This window comes from Cupressus sempervirens, chromosome 8 (assembly GCF_028749045.1).
Source record: "Cupressus sempervirens isolate cs-2001-9-10 chromosome 8, ASM2874904v1, whole genome shotgun sequence".
Lineage (NCBI taxonomy): Eukaryota > Viridiplantae > Streptophyta > Pinopsida > Cupressales > Cupressaceae > Cupressus > Cupressus sempervirens.
Window position 1 is genome coordinate 815,432,802 of NC_143125.1, and position 18,512 is coordinate 815,451,313.

At 29.9% G+C, this 18,512-nt stretch overlaps 1 pseudogene; it reads right to left on the reverse strand.

Moving 5' to 3' along the window:
• Positions 1–280: 280 nt before the first annotated feature.
• Positions 281–18,512, reverse strand: part of LOC149544903 (UDP-galactose/UDP-glucose transporter 4-like) — a 34,157-nt pseudogene continuing 15,925 nt past the window's right edge.

Consider the following 18,512-nt stretch of genomic DNA (forward strand, 5'->3'; position numbering starts at 1 on the left):
GGAGAAATCCAAACAACGGGGTCACACAAAGAGTGCATGTGATATCTTTTTATTAATTAAGCCCTTAACATTGATGCTTTAGCAATTTAAGTATCAATATTTTAAGTGATTTCATCTAAAAATTTTGATCAACTTTAACAAAAGTCATTCATGCTAGAATGAAAAATAAAGAAAAAGACAGAGAGAGATGATTAAGCTCTCTAATCTTGTATGCCTATAGCTAGCTTCTTAAGATTAAATAATAAACACAAAAATGGAATAGAGTGAAGCCCATGAACCTTCAACATTTGTAAAAGCATTTAAGCATGGGGATGACTAGTATAAGGAGCCCAATCATTTCTGAATAGAAGAACATTTCCATCTATTCATTTCAAACCAGTAGGGAAAATTGAATCAATAGAATCATACATAACTGTTTCTCCCTGAATTGTGATTGGGAGAAAATATATATCACCCTAAAATAGGGTCTTCATTTGTTGAATATGTGCAAAAGGTTAAAGAGCATTGCACCTATGAAGTGGATGGATTAATAGTAAATATTGCCTCCAGTAGATTTTCTACAAAGGAATCCATTATTAGAGCTCCACAGATCATTATCACTCCTGCAATGCTAAAATTTTGTGAAGTATGAACATCTACAAGGGTGAACATGATTAAGCCCACAAAAAGTAGTAGCATAGATATGTATTCATGGACATGATATTTCCTCCTTAAGCTAGGTATAAAAACTCCCATTACCATCACTAGAATTACCTGCTCACAGATTTTTAAGAGAGATCAGAGATCATTATTCAAACAAAATCAAAGAAACCGCCCTATTCTTGGGCCCCAATAATTAATTCTAACTTTCCACTAAAAACAATAAAATTACTACTCGACAATCGCGCTCTCATTGTACAGCTAGAGAAAGGAGCGATGAGGAATTTAATTTAATTAAAAAATTAGAAAAGAAGACATTCTAGCACTCCAAAAAATAGGGTAAGGAACTAGTGTTTGAATTTCTATAATGCTTTTCAATTATTTACCCAAAGCATTTACTACCATACATGTGTCCATAAATGTAAGATCTAGATTACCCATGTAGCCTATTAGGAAGAGGAAAAATTGTAAATGCAAAGTACCTTGGTTGATTTGAACATGAGCTGAGCAGGATAGTTGAGAAAAGTGAGGGAACCCTTGGTTAGTCCATGGGATCCCATAAGAATGCCGAAAAGCTTCACATATGTTTTCCATGGATTTACAAATTAGTTCATTCTTAATCCTTGCAAATAAATGAGACTTAAGTAGACGAAGCCTTGTAAAAACATAAAGTACCATCCATAGCTGCAACACAACAACATACAATTTGCTTCAGTTATCTCATAAAATATGCACAACCAACACAAGATATGAGGAAAATACATTAAAAAAAGAACAAGGAGATCGATCTAGAAATGAAAAATGGAACTTGCTAAAGATATTCTTAGTCCATAATGATAAATACCTGAACTACAACCTATTATAAACATATTCCCCAATTAGTAATAGCGAACACTCACAGAGGGTGGGTGAATGTGTAGAGGGTAGGTTTCGACAGGTGAATGCATATAGGGTAGGTTTCGATGGGTGAATGTAGAAAAAAGCACATCGAGTGTCTCTAAAGCATTATCTTTGTTCTCAACTCAACCACTACAAAAATTTAGTGCTCAAACATTTTACCTCTAAAAGCTCCCGTGGAAATTTTATCATTTTTTTTGTTATGAACTGAAGTTGGTCAAAATTTTGACCAACTCGGGCATAAAACCCTAGTTTGGTCAAAATTTGACCAACATGGGGATTAAAAATAAAAAACCATGAAATAATAGGCCAACATGGCCTTTGGTCAAAAATTTTGGTTGAAAATGACCCCCAAATGTACTAGTGAACATAGAATGTCTCAATATATGTCTCTTGGAGTGCAAAATAGAACTTCTGACTTTGATAGCCAAACTAGGCTACCAAATAGTATCAAAAATCCAAATAAATTATACCATCATGATGAGCTTAGAATAAGCTTTTCAACACTTCTTTTAGATCCAAAAATGAATTTTGGATGAGCAAATTGTGGCCAAAAAACCACACGTAGGTAAAAAAAGTGCTAGAAAAAAAATTGCATCAAGATCTATGCCAAAAATCCTGAATTTCATAAAAAATCTCAATTTGCGTGCCCCAAAATCTTGATTTTCATGTAAAAAATCTCAATTTTTGTGCCAAAAATAAAAAAATCACCACCTCAAAAAATTTGTCTAATTTTGGAGCAAAATTTTTAGCCTTAAATTCCAACTGTGTCCAAATTGGACAAATTTTATATGAAAATAAGTGTTTTTGGGCCTTTGAGCTCAACAATGATGTTTATTTGGGCTCAAAGTAAACCAAGAAATGGCGACCCCCCTAGATTCAATACAAAAAAATTTGAAAAAATAAAACCCTCTAAACAAAAAGTACATATTTGAAATTGAAGACAAGCTTCTCATAAATAGAACAGGGGCTTGAAGATCTGGAGCTTTGATACCATGTTAAAGTTGATGAAAGATCAACCCCATAGCTCCCAAGAATCACCTACATGAAAAAACCTATCACAAAAAGAGAGAAGAAATTACTATGGAGGCTAGAAGTCCTAGATTGATAGATCAAACATTCTTGATGAGCAAAAAGAGAGATTGCTATTATAAAAAGGGAATGAATAAAAGAATTAATTATTATATGCCTAAATTTTAGCTTAAGTAAACTAGAGATAATAAGTGACTTAATAATTAAATCAAAATGATTTAATTAATAAGGAAATATCTTATTACTCTAACACAATCTGGTCTGATCTCTATTTTGATTTAGCTTTACTATCCTTTACTGCTTTGACAAGGTCACCTCCTCTATTTTGGAATAGCTGACCTCTTTGGCTCTTCTGTAATGCTCACACTATCACACTTAATCTACTTTGTGACCACATGAATAACTTGTATGCTCCTTCTCATCACTATACTCTATCACTCACAATGAAATAGGTTAAGATCTTCTCTATCTAAAGATTTCATAAAGAGTTTTCTAGATGCTTCCTTATTCTGCCTCTTCATCAGATTGGTTCATCATAGAATATAGGGATCCACGGTCTACATCATAAAATGCATAATAACCTATCTAACAGCCTCTACAAGTATTAAATATCGTATCCATGTTAGTCTAAAATGGTTTACCGCAAAGTTTGTATCATTCCTAACTTGAATGTCAATTCTACATTGCTCAACACTTACTGATGCTAATACTTGACATTCATTGTATATATTGTTGACACTCAATATCTACTATGCTCGACACATTTTTTTTAACTTGGCATAAATATGCTTGAACTACTCAATAATTATTGACATCAACTTACATTAAAAATACTTAGCGACCAAAGACTTGCTCAGCTCCTATAGAGCTTGGTATATACGTGGTTATATACAAGTATATCTCATGACTTGACTTATCTAGAGTAGTTCGGTTATAGTGATGACCTTCTAATTTTTCCTAGTATATGACTAACTATTTGACACTAATAGACAACAATAGTTAGAGATAACAATAGATATGAGGACATGTGTAAATAGGCTAAATATTAACCTAGGACCATATACAGTTCATCATTCAAAAGTAAGATTTTACAAGGGGGTCCAACATAAGTTATTAGCTGAAGAGGCCAACACAAGAGCAAAATTAAATGAGATGTAAGCTTTTTTGCTACCTCATATTGAGGTTATGCACCATCATATTCAAAAAGCCAAAGACCTAATAACTAAACAAGGGTTATCAATTTAAACCATACGATTGATCTTGCAGCTTAAGTGAAAGTGGAGAAGTAAATGTTGGATATATTAAAAAACAATTTGGATACAACCATGACCATCCTACTAAAGAGCCATCAAGAATTTCTTGATCACTTGGGCATACATCTTAGGTAACTATTTCAAAATTTTGAAGTTTTTTTATAAGTCTCAAAAAAGGGGATTACTATGTGTATTGATAGGGGGAGTATGTATGTATTATGTGTGTATATACTAAGTCAGGAGATATAAGGATTGAAATTGTACACAAAAAGAGTTTTGAAAAAGATTTTGCAAAACACATGTTATACTGCAGAAGCAAAGGAAGTATGTATGTAAGGGGAGTTCTACAATTTTCACTAAGTCATTTTTGAACTATTATGCAAAATATTTGGCCACTAATACCAAAGAGGGAGGATTTTACTCCTATGGACATTCATGTTGTCAATAGAGTCAAATAGTTAGTGATGAAGGTATAAGGTATTTTTCAATAAATACTATTACCAAACCATAATATATTGACCAAGATAAGAGAAGATAAAAGTGTATGATACAATTATACTAAGCATAATATATTGTAACACCCCACCAAGGGATCCAAAAGAATTAACCTAAAGTTTTACTAAGTTTGCTAAACATTTTTTTTTTTTAAAGTAAGAAAGTATAACATGCACATCTAACACAATAGTAGCGGAAGCAATAACATACATTCAACTAAAAACATACATAATAGGTTACATTCCTTAAGGATCCCAAGATGTTGAGTCACATTTAAATTTAATTAATTCTGAGTCTAACAACTATAATATGCACATGAAAGAATAATTAGAAAGTCCAAAGTCCATTTAATATACATTTGTATCAAATGCCTCTTGGAAAATTAATTCAGAATGCTTATTCATCCACTGTACATGTCATAGGGTATGAAAGGCTTAAAAGAATATACATATGTAAAAATAGAAATACATCATCCTCTTCAGATCCATGATATAAACAATAAAATAAATGAAATCATCCACCATACATGATACATCCATACATCACTAATGATAAAACATCCATCATAAAATCTAACCATCCATCATAACGATCCATGAACAAAATGAAGGTAAATGCCAACCAAGAAAGCTCCAGCCATGGTGACCACAGACAGATCTCAATGGTAAGAGTAAAAAGCACTACCACCCAACCTCGTGGAACCTAAATGGCCCACTCCCACTGCGCTGTGGAGATAGTCTCAACTCCCAAATAGGATATCAAATCACATAACACAAATACTCTCTAAGTCCAGGAAATCCTAAAAGTATACTAACTCAAAGGTTCCAACACATAGATTGACATCTAGACCCAGAGGCACACAAAGACACATAGGAAACCTACTATGCAAGTAGGAAAGTGTCATCACATGAATCACATTGTAAGTTACTCAAGCAATCCCTTAGAATTCTCAGGTCTCCAGTGATCCTATGGTCACTAGTATCCTCTCATACTGATGAGGCATACTATGGAACGCAAGGTCATAACCAAGTATTCTCTCAACTCCCGTCCTAGTCTGTACTAGCACTCAAGGCATGGGTGAGAACATACAATTAATCTTATTAGGTCCATTTAAGTCAGTATTTAATTTAATGTTACCACTTGTTACAAACAACTTACAATGAGTCATCCCAAGAGCCACTTAGGGTCTCTTGTCCCCCATTGCAAGCCACTTCCCAACACTACACATAGATAAGCTACCCTAGGCTCATGAAATCAAAAATCACAAAGTCACCTCAGTCCTATACAAGCGATTGGAAAGCATCAAAAGATAAGCTACAATAATCACATCAGTTCCCCACGAGAAACTAGAAAGAATCAAATGATAATCATAATGATCACAACAGTTCTCTATCAGCAACTGAAAGCATTAATGATAAGTCACAATATCTAATGGTTCTCAATGAGCAACTAGGAAATATCCCAAAATAAATCACAATACTGATCTAAGACTCCAAAATGGTCAAGTCAAAACATGTAACAACATGACATCATCAAGAACATAACAAAACACTTTAGTCCCATCAAGGCGACTGGAAAGCAACCCAAGTATAACTGATCGAGGACTCATAAATAGTTAAGTCAGATGTCATATAAACATCCACCTCAGCTTCACACAAGAAGACTGGAAAGCAATAAGAACCAGTAAATACATCCATCATAGAGCATATCACACATCACCATGGTTGGGTTTAGAAAAATCGAGAACAAAACAGCATAGCATCACAATCACATAACCCCCGAGCCTCTGGCAAATGTCCTAAACTGGTCAACACTCTAGGACCACCCAAACCCCAAACACAACCAATACATAGAAAACATCATAGTTTCATAGTAGGTTTGATTTGATACACATAATTGAGTTAAATAGTAAGGTTTAAATTTCCAATTTAATATATGTTTCGAGTAAGTAGGTTCCATAGTTCACCCTTTTCACTTAACCCATTCTTATTCGAAATAGTTTGCACAAATTATCCCTATTTGATTTAAGTAAATTTTCCCCAAGATAACCGACGAGTAATAATTTATTCAAATTATTAAATAATATTTGTCGATTTCCAAATAAAATAATGTACAAGTTATTAAGATCATTCCTTATTTAATTAATCTTAGTTAAATAAAATTTTAACTAAATTAATTAATGCTTACATATCTTTAAAAGAACCATTTTTAATATTATTTAATTATTTATTGATTAAATAATATTAAAGAAAATACTTATTAATTATTTATAAAAATACTAAATTTTAATAAAGTTTATTAATAAATCCATTAATTACAAATTTACTAAATTTGAAATATAATTAAAATTTATTAGTAAATTATATAATAAAAACAAAGCATATTTATAGCAATTAATATTAATTAAAATAATAATTATAAATTACTATCTAAAAACTATTAACAAAGCTAGTAATTAAAACTTCATATAAAAAAAAACATTAATATACATATAAGTTAAAAAAAAAAACATACCAAGCAATAAAAGAAAAATTGCTGACTGCAGTGATCGCACCACAGGCTACTGTCGTAGTCATCCTGCATTAGTAGGTACGATTGCATATAGCACTCGTCCTATTATACTCAATATTAAGTGGGGGGGGGGAGGGTGCGTGGGATAGCCCCACCCATTATAATTAATTTTTTTAAAGAAAAAATTATATAATGTGAAACATTTACAACATTGTTATTTAATTAATAAAATTTATAATTATATAAAAATTAATTAAATAACTCTCTTTTTAAATATGTATGTATGTATGTATGTATGTATGTATGTATGTGTGTATGTATATATATATATATATATATATATATATATATATATATATATATATATATATATATGTATGTATGTATGTATGTATGTATGTATGTATGTATGTATGTATGTATGTATGTATGTATGTATATATATGTATGTATGTATGTATATATATATATGTATATATATATATATATATGTATATATATATATATATATATATATGTATGTATGTCTATATATATATATATGTATATATATATATATATATGTATATTTATATATATATATATATATTTATATACATATGGATGTATATATATATATATGTATATTTATATATATATATATATTTATATACATATGGATGTATATATATATATATAAATTAATTAAATAACTCTCTTTTTAAATATATATATATATATATATATGTATGTATGTATGTATATATATATATATGCATGTATGTATATATATATGTATATATATATATATATATATGTATATTTATATATATATATATATTTATATACATATGGATGTATATATATATATGTATGTATGTATATGTATGTATGTATATATATGTATGTATATATATGTGTATGTGTATATATATATATATATATATTAAAAAAAAATTGATCACCACATTACTCTGATAGAGGAAATATTGCCAACCATCCAAATTTTCAATTTTGAATTTCATTTTTAAATTCGAACCCTTCCCAAATTAAATCTTATATTCTTTAATTTAGAAAACAAGGCTTTTTTTTTTTATTTCCTTTCTAATCCCTACGTGTACAGAAGTTAATTGACCAACATCTAATAATTCATAATATTGAAATGTTTAAACTTCCATCACAGAGAATTCAAATTTACAATCCATAGACACGAAGAAGACAAGAATGGATAACTGCAAAATTAATCAGTGATCAAAGCATAAGACCCTACCTGATTCTGATGCTAATACGAAATCCCCAAAAAATTGTGAGAGAATTCGCTCCTCTTCAATAACTTTCCTCTGAAAAACTTTCCTAGAATTCTCCTAAAATTTGCTTCCAAAATTTGTCTCCCAAAATTCGTGTCTCCAAAATTTGTAATCCCTCAAAAATGAACCCCAAAGTTGTGATAGGGAGTTTTCTCCTCAAATCGGGGCACTAATTGTGCGTTCACCTGAGAGGACTCCTTGCTCACAAGACTCAAACTCTAAATTTCATGCGCGTTAACTAAATTATTAAATAACTTAAATTTAATTTTCCCACTTGACTTCTATTTTTTAATTTTTATTACTTTTAATCCCATGTGCACTTTATGAAATTAAAATAACATTATTATTTTCACTTATTTTATCTTTTAATTAATTTTTTTTATTTTCAACTCATGCACGCATCATGCGATCTAGAATCCTTTTAATAATTTAATATCTTTTTTACTTTTAATTTATTTTAGAAACTTAATTGATAAAATATTTATTAACTTAAATAACAATAATATTTAGCATTTATTTAAAAATAAACTCTAAATATATTATTATTAAATTAAATAAATATTATCACGTTCTAAATACATCCTTAAACTTTTATCTCCAAATTTAATTCTTTTTATTTAATTAATTTCTAAATCAATTAAATATAATTAAATATTAAAGATATCATATTAATTTTCCACTAAATTAAATCATTAATTAAATCTTTTTAATTAGACTTAATTAATAGAAAATCATTAAGGACTCATAAACAACGTACAAAAACCCATCATAGAAGAACACATACAAAATCAAACTAAAAGGTTATAGTCATGAATTAACATCATTCAACGCATTGAGAGGGTACTAAACTCAGATACTTTTCCTAATTATCAATTAGGACAAATGGCTAAAGGGTTTAGGATTTGGACTTAAGATTTATCTCCCCTCTTACCATTGAGATAATGCGATAGGGTACACTCCTGGAAATTTAGGGAAGTTGATACCTGGTACTTGCAACTTGCATAAAATCCATGCATGTATAGACACAATGTTCTAAGCCAAACAAGCTATGACAAGAAGTGGTGCATTGTGTAGATCTCGACTAGTAGGTGACTATGACTCCCTTCCTTAACCACATCAGAAATGCCATACATAAAGAAAACAAACATGCACACCATACGCATGCAGTATGGGGTAAGTATCCATAAGAAAACACATGTGATAATAAACCATCTAACTAATCATCATCGATAACTAAAAATACTGAATAATCATCATACATAAAAGAAATATAGAGTACCAAGTAATCTCATCATATAATAAACTAAGTGTAAAACAATATCTATTAATCTCTAAAATAGTAGTACTAATCATCAAACATAAAATTGACCTAAAAGAGTTTGGCAATGATAGTAAAAATGTTATTTAGGGGTAGGCACTACATATATACCAAGCACATTATATACTGAGTAGTTGTATACACATCAAGTATAGATCTTACTGAGAAATCCAAGTTTAACTAAGTTAGAAGGACACCGAGTTACAACATTCCTACCAAGATAAACAAAGTATACAATGAGCTATGAAAAAATCACATAAATGTCTCGAATGACACCAAATCTTATGTGTTGATTACACCAAGTGTGAATAGAGATTTTTATAGACTAAGGAAATGATTTGGTAAGATTATCTAGTAAATGTAATTTGATTGCGTGTGATTCCAAGGCATAATGGAGGCCAATGAAAAAAAAGAAAAAGAAAGAAAGGAAGAAGGGTGATTCTAGATTGTTGATTTAGATCAAGAGAGAATTCCAAAATATTCCTAAACCCTAACTAGGTCAAGGATCAAAAGAGGCAAAATATACTTATTTAAGGACCTATACGGGACAATTTAATCTTGTTTCTATTGTTTTCGATAAAGTTATTTTCTATGAGAGGGTTGTACTAGATGTTTAAGGAGGAAATTCTACTACAGATTATAGATTCAAGTAGCATAAGGAAGAATGTGATATATAAGTCATTGGAGGTGATAAATCATCAAGAAGAAGAGGGATCTAAATAAGCAAAGCAACTGATGCAGGAGCATCCTGGGTGTAAGGATAATCTTCCATCACCCAAAAACATTTCTATTTACAGTTTTATGTTTTCAATAAGGGCTAATCTTGTACAAAGTTGCTATTTGTGGAATCATACTAATTTAAGTAATTTGGTCTTATGTGCTCAGATTGTTCTAATCTAATGAGTGGAGGTTCATCTTAGACATATCCATTTGCCATATTAGTTTCATTATCATATCATGTATTAGTGCAATTGTTACAGATTTTTGATATGAGTTTTGGCTCTCCAAACTTTAGGATCAGTGATGAAGGCCTAAATGGCTCTGCATTGAGGTCAAACCTCAACTGATGAACACTTGCATGATCACTTGATGTAGAACTTTAGTTGAGGATTTTGAAATGGGTTTATAATAGCCTATAGGGCCAACAATTTGTTAGCTATGGCCAGTATTGAAGTAATGTATGTTAGGTAAGGGAACTCAATTTTTTATTTGTGTTCTTTGTTTCTTATGAGATCAAAACAAAATGTATTTTGATTTCATTTGGTCTTTCAATGCATTTTGTAGGATCAAAAAAATGCACAAATGTTTTACTTTGTGAGTCACAAAAAATTAGATTTTTCATTCTAACATAAGATGGATATAAATGTGATTTATTTTCCCAAGTTATGTGAAGCAAGGTATCAAGATATGGAAACTAGGTAGTTTCTTTCTCACAAGATTTAAGAAATAAAATCTAAGATATTAAACTCATTTTGCTATTAATTTTTTCTGAAGCAATACTTGTTGTTCTTGTGAAATTTTGGAAAAATAATTATTATAAGATTTTTGAGTGTATTCAATGCAACGTTTTTCCCTAATCTTTTCAATTTGGTGTTTTATGAGGATTTTGAATATCTTATTTTAATAATTATTATTATTTAATTAGGTTATTAGGGTTACTGTGGATGTTCCATTTGAGAACATGCTTCCTACTTTATTTCTCTTGAGGTGCTAAATCACAATATACAAATTTGGTTATAGAGATATATTGACATTTGGGATAGAATATGACATGTACATTTGTGGATGATATTGAAGCGCTTGTGCATCATCAACCAATTTCAAACAATGGATCACCCATCGTGGTATGGGTTTTAGGGCATTGCTTTCAAGGAATAGTAAATTTAAAATTAATTATAAAGGCACAAATATTTTAGTTACATAACTTGAACACATATATTATATAAGAATTTTATATTTATTATTTTATTTTACTCCAACCATCTATTTTTTTGGGTTCTATAACATTACTTCTTTTGAATTTTTAAATATGATAGACAAGGATTTATTGAGTAGTTGAGGGAATGTATTCCCATTTTTTTAGGTGATTTCATGGATGTTTGGGGCCTTGAAGAGAATGTCCCTTTCTTTGCAGCATCTTTTTTTTGGAATTTTTGGGAAAATTTGTAAAGCTATTCTTTTATGTTGATATGTCCTTGGGCATGTCTGATATCCTTGGTACTTGGAACTTAAAGGAAATTTCCCTTCTATGACTTCCTTTTTTGAAAGTTTTACATCACTACTTTTCAAGAGGTCATCACCCCAAAGTTATGGATTTACCTTTGATATCCCAACATTTTCTTATTGTCCCAAGGACTTTTAAGTTTGCACCACATTAAATGCAAATAAAACCAAAAAATTGGGAATAAAATATTCAAACATTAGAAAAACCCCTACGAGAGGCTCAACAAGGTTTTGAATCTAAAAAATATTTCTAAAATCCACACTCATGAAATAGAGGAGGAACAATTTTCCAAATATCAATTGGATGATGAGTCAAATTTCTAAGCTTGTTGCTCAATACAATAAAGTGTTATAGTATCCATGATACTCATAATATAAATCATACATCGTATTGTGCCTATGATTATTGGTTAACAAATTAATAACAAAACTAATAAATTGGTAGTTTAGCTTCTTTTGGCTTATTTATGTTATTTCTAGTATTTGTAATTTATTCTATATAAGTATACAATTATTTAAATCTTTCATATTATTTTAATAGCCATATTTATGCTCCATCTATATTAAGTAGCATATTTAACAGTCCAATTTTTGTACTTTCCGCACAATGTGGTTGTGGTTGTACCTTTAATGTTCTAAATTCTCTTGTTAATGACTTCAAGGTTTACGACACATCAAATGCACAAAATATTAGAAAAAAAATTAACATTTTATAAAGCCATAAGAGAGAGGTCCAACAATAACTCCCAATTCAAAAAATGCTTCTAAAGTCCACACTCATAAAAATAAAAGAGAAGTGATTTTCCAGTTCAATTTGTAATCTTGTTGCTCAGTGTGTTGAAGTAATATAGTATACATGATGAATAAATCATGTATCATTTTATGTCTATGGTGATTGGTCAATTAGATTGTTGATATAATTCATCAATTGGTACTATAAATTTTAGAATTTTAGTAGTTTTGGCTTGTTTACACTATCTTTGATATTTTTTATTCATTTTATATAAGTATACAAATATAAATCTTATATATTATTTTAATAGCAATGTTTATACTCTATCTAAAATCTAATTTTTTTTTAATACCTATAACTTGTCTCTCTTCCTCATTTCTAGTGTTTATCCATCCATTAGAAGCTTAGATTTGATGAAGGAGAGTTAAACAAAAAGTCCTTCTTTGGTAAGAGTTAAGATTTAAGTTTTTGATGGCTAAATAGACGTTTCCCAGCTTCAGTGAATACTAATTTTAGATTCATTTTCCTATGGTCATGTTTTTAGTTGATTTATAGGCCAATTTTGATTGTGATTTGAAAGGACCAACTTATGTCAGTTGCTACAATGGACGCTAGCACTTGTTTTGTCTCCACAATCATTACCACTACTATTTGAGAACCACATTCATTTGTAATGATAATTCTCCCAAAATATGTATTGACCATCCATTGACAATTTGATGCAAACAAGGAATGGTGTTGAAATAACATAGTAGTATTCTCACAATATGTTAGTGTCTCATTTAGTGCATGTGTCCAGTGTGGGCACCGTAGGCCTTTATTTTAGTGTAAAGAAATCTTAGTAGTTTTAAATATTAATTTCAACTATGTTTCAGTTGTATTTTGAAGCTACACAACTCTAGAAACCCTTAGAAGTGCATTAAGTTGGTTTAGAGGAGTGAAGCCAAGAACCTCAAGGACAAGAAGAGGACAAATACCCATTTTGAAAGAACAACCTACACCTAAATGAGGTTCCCTTTTAATCCAAGAATCATCTCTAGTACAACTCACCCACCCTAGGAGATATCTCAATAGGTAGTGGTTTGGAGTGGTCTAAATCCACCAAAATTATCACATATGAGGTGTGAGAAAACATAAGCACATAATAAATATAATGTACATAATATGGTGAACCATGAATTGTAAAATTTAAACCTTATAATTGTGTAATATATAAATGAAATGTAATACAAACATGCCAAATTTATCAGTAGGAACCCTTGGGATTCCCTTATAATCCTTAATGCAAAATCATTCAATAGAAATGACAAAATTATTTTAAAGTTAATAGGCTTATGTTTGCAATGTTTCACTTGAAAAATTGCCAGCCCTTCTTTGTTGATAGTTTTTTTTTGGAAATGAAAAATAAAAAACCATCATGTTGGCCCTTACCTTTAATTGTTCGCTTTCTAATTATCATGCATGCTCTATATTTCTAGTTTTGTCTCCAATTTCTATTTTCCTCTCATTATTTCATAGATTTTATTTAGCATTTTATATAAAAACAAATTGTTTCCTCTAAAGTTCCATGATTTTATTCTCCATGATCTATTGAATGATATAGAACTTTAATTTTTTTTACTTTCATTTGCAAAGTACATGGTTCTCTTGTGCTAATGGTTTGGATGATCTATTGAATGATATAGAACTTTAATGTTTTTTACTTTCATTTGCAAAGTACATGGTTCGCTTGTGCTAATGGTTTGGTTTTACTTTAGTTATGTTATGTCATTGTTAAAATGAGGTGGGATATTTGTGATGTCTCTCTCATGTGGGAATTTGATTAAAATCGAGCATGTCATACCAAGCAACAGAGAAGTTGGTTTTACTATCACTACCATATGCTCAACAAGACTACATTTTGTATAAATGTCAAAGTGTTTTCATTTTTCTATGTGCTTTATTTCTTGCTGCTTCAAGATTTATTCACGTCTTGTGCTTGTCAATAAGATTGTTTAAAGTGTAGGGTTGTTAGATTTTTTCTTTGATTGGATTTGATTCCCAGATTTAATTATATGCTTAATCGACTAGATTTATGCTCTTAGAAAATTGCTCAATCTTGTATTTGTATTTATAAAGTTAGTTTGACTAAAAATTGTTTAATATTAATTTTTAAAACAAAGAAAAATATTGAACCAATACATGCCTTTGGGATAATTGAGAAATATATTGAACCAATATCATAATTATTCAATTTTTTGTAACACAAATTCTTTCGATAGTTCAGGATGATTGGGTATAGCCCACAAGTACTTGTGATTTTGGGGTTTTCGGTTAAAGACATGAATGCATGCCCAATATAATTAGATGAGTAAAAGACTTTTTAACTCAACACAATTTATAGTAGCTAATTAGTGTATGAGGGGAAATACACAAGGCCCAAAATTAAACAATAAAAATGATACACACAAAAGTTTTCAACAAATTAAAAATCTCATAAAAGAAGTGACAAGAAAAATAAAAGTGCTAGGGTGGTGCTATAGTCATGGATCCTTGATAGGTTGTTGCATGGAATAAGTGGTTGAATGAAAATAAACCATGAAAGTAAAAGGAGAATCAACTATACAATGACAATAATTTCTTTGTTATTTTGGTGTAGTTACACTCTGCTTCGTAAACCTTGATGGTAATGCATAGTTCATATACTATCAATAGTTGAGGGAATAAATCCCATGGGACACAAAACAAGCATAAACCAACTTCAAGGCAATGAATTTTCCATTATTATAATAATCCAATCCCTTTTCCTTTTTCAAAAATTAGGTACAAGATATAATCTTAAAGCCTAAATGAAGGAAATCCATGGTTGTTGATCTATCTGACATTAAGATAAGCTTATTTTTCTTGCACAATAGTAATAAAATTTCATCATTTTGTGGGAAAATATTTTGGGCTTGGAAAAGGTAACATGTGGTTTTGAATGCCTTATAGACACACAAATCTAAAGCAAGAGTATATTTTTGTAAGAAACACTTCAAGATAGATGGACCAACAATAGAAATCACAATATATAGGGATTTTATGGGTGTTTGATGGAGGAAGTTTAAATAATTCTTCTATACTTCATAATCATTTAGCCCTTGAGTTGCAAAAAAAATTTATATTTTGAAGGAAAATAATATAAGTAAAAGTTGTTTGCTATATTTAAATTTTTTTTATTTTAGGTCTCTAATTATTTAGCCATTGGTAATTTCTTTTGTTTAGGAATTGAGTATGCCTCTTCATAAGTTAGTTGGGTGTGATGCTATGATCAAAATATTATTTGAATGAAGACCAAGCCATCTTCTCAAGACAATTGAAACTTTACAAAAACACTTATTCAACATTTTGTACACTGATATTACAACCATAGAACAAATGATCCTTTACTCATTCAATGTAAAGGTATAGTCTATGATTGAATTTGTTCTTTTTTATATTACTATATTAAAAGTTTCTTTAATAGTTTGAGTGATATCATTAATATTCACCAAATATTTTCATAAAGGAAACTTAGTGTATCATTTATATCATTAATGATGAAAAGTTATCTATAATGATAGCAAGGAATTTACTAAAATGACATGAGTATAAAATATAAAATAAAAGTAGTTTATATTGTTTATGAGGATTTGTAGTAGATTTATGGATTACACTATATTTAGTTTTTTTTCCACCAACATTTTAGATTTCTAATTCCTAATCTAGTAAAAAATTATGTAATATGATTCAAAACATTAATAAACAACTCTTATTAATAATAGATAAAATTTAAGTCTACAAATTGATACCTCTTAAAACATTCTCTAATAAATACTATTCTCTAAATAAAAAAATATATCTACAAATTGATATCTGCATTTTATTATCTCTATCATCTACTTAATGTTTCATAAAAAATAACTTATCAAACAAACACTTGGCTATTTTCCTCCCACACATTAATCTATTTATTTGTCTCGTCCCTTTTTGATGATTCATTGTTATATTTGCAGTACTTGTTTAGATCTTCTTTGCATTACTTTTATAATCACTAAAGAAACTAAACTGTTATTTGATCAACTATCAAAGGCTTCAATAAAAATGGATCCTTATTATATTAGAACATGTGATGGTTCCTCTTTGAAAAAATATGCTACTAAGCCTTGACTTTCTTGTACTTTTTATTGTTTACTTCATACTATATGAATGTCAAACTTCTTGTTACAAATTCACCTTTCCTTTAGAAAAAAATTATGGATTCAATTTTTATTTTGTCTTGGCCATGCAATTATACCAATTTATTATTTAACAATGTACCACAATATGATAACTTCATTATTTGATCACCAAATTTCATCATGCGATACAACAAATCATTCCTATTGGCTCATCATTGCACATACAAAAAACACAAGTGCTAGTTCTATGCATTTAATGCCTTATGTCAAGGACTTTATATATTTATTTCAAGTAAAAAATTATAGTCTTCTAAAGTGATTCTTCTATAAATTCAAATCCTTCTTCCTGAAAATACATTAACATTATATACAAAAAATAAAATAAAGTGAAATGCCCATCTTCACATGTTTCTATAAATAATATTCATGAAATAGAGTATATGAGGTGGGACTAGATCTTTTGCTATGATTACTATTGATAAAAGATTGATACAAGTATGAGCATGTGTTTCAATCATTGTCTTGTCCCTAATGTTAAACCTACTATTGGCTAGAGAGACAATTTCTTAGTTGATCTAAGTACTATCATTTGTTTGATTGATGAAGAGGATTTGATTAAATGAGATAACAAGAGCATCTAACGGAAAGGTTGAATTATGATATGAAAAAGAAGTATAAGGATTAGTTGAGACAGTGATAACTTAGTGGATTGATCATCTACTTAAGGTTGCAAAGGATGGATATAGTGATTAAGTTCATAAGAACAAGTGAAACGAGTTAAGTCTGCTAAGCTTAACAAACTGCACAGTAGGTGCCAAGCAATATTAGTTTAAGTTGAGTAGAAAACCAATTGGAGTCAAGTAAAGTTGATTTTTAGTGTATGCCGAGTGAATTGTAGACAATACCGAGATAAGTGAAACTTAGTGGTTGCCAAGTGAAGTTTAGTTGATGCCAAGCATCAATAAACTTTAGTTTGTGCTAAGTGATTTGATAGAGGATGCTGAGTAATGTAGTATGTGTCGAGCATTAGAAGTAAGTTAATGCTAAGAGAAAACATTATGAGTTTGATCATGAATTTGATTAATCTAAAATGATAAGTTTGATTTCTTGGATTATGTGAACCACGTAGAAGATAAACTTGATGAGCTGGTGGCATAGAATTCAAGGAAACCATTTTGAGTTGAATTCAAGGAGGATTGTGAAGGAAGTTCCTAGAGGAAGCAAGAATAGAAAGATGGTAAGATTCAATGAATCCTAGCTAATCTTGGAATGAATGATTTTGGTTGAGTGAAAAAATATCTAAATTCTCTTTATAAGGGAATGCAAGGTCAAATGAAACTATTGGCATATGCGAGAACCCAAGGAAGACAAGGAATCTAGGGCATTGTTTCATATGGTGGCCTAAAGAAAGTTTATGCAATTGGCATGAAAATTAGGAAGACTTAAGAGGATGAATGCTTGAAGGATGAACAAGCTCTCAGAGTTGAAGAGAATGAAGCCAAGTAGAATGGAGGATTGAATAGAGATCTATAACCTACAAAGTGAGTTGTATTTTGTTATTAGATCAAGCCTTAATACTACTCTCTAATAATTGTACCAATTTAGGTAATATCCTTTAGATTAAGGTTGACCTAATAGCCATTTGTAAATCTTTTACCTAGGTGGCATCCTAATGGAATGGCCTAATGTCCTCTACCAAGGCTCCCTCCTAATAAGGTGATTGAAATCCTTTAATCGGGTCACATTTAAAAATGTGTATTATAACCTTTGATAGGGTTGACCTTTCATAGGGCATCATTTTAGAAGAGTGAAAATTACTAGCATGTTATTGGCAGTTTTTCCTAAATTAGGTTTCCACATAAAATCCTAGTGTCATATGTGTGAATGATTCTATTGTGTTTCATGTTTACATTTCTATAAAATAGTTTTGACCTAGGACATTAATCT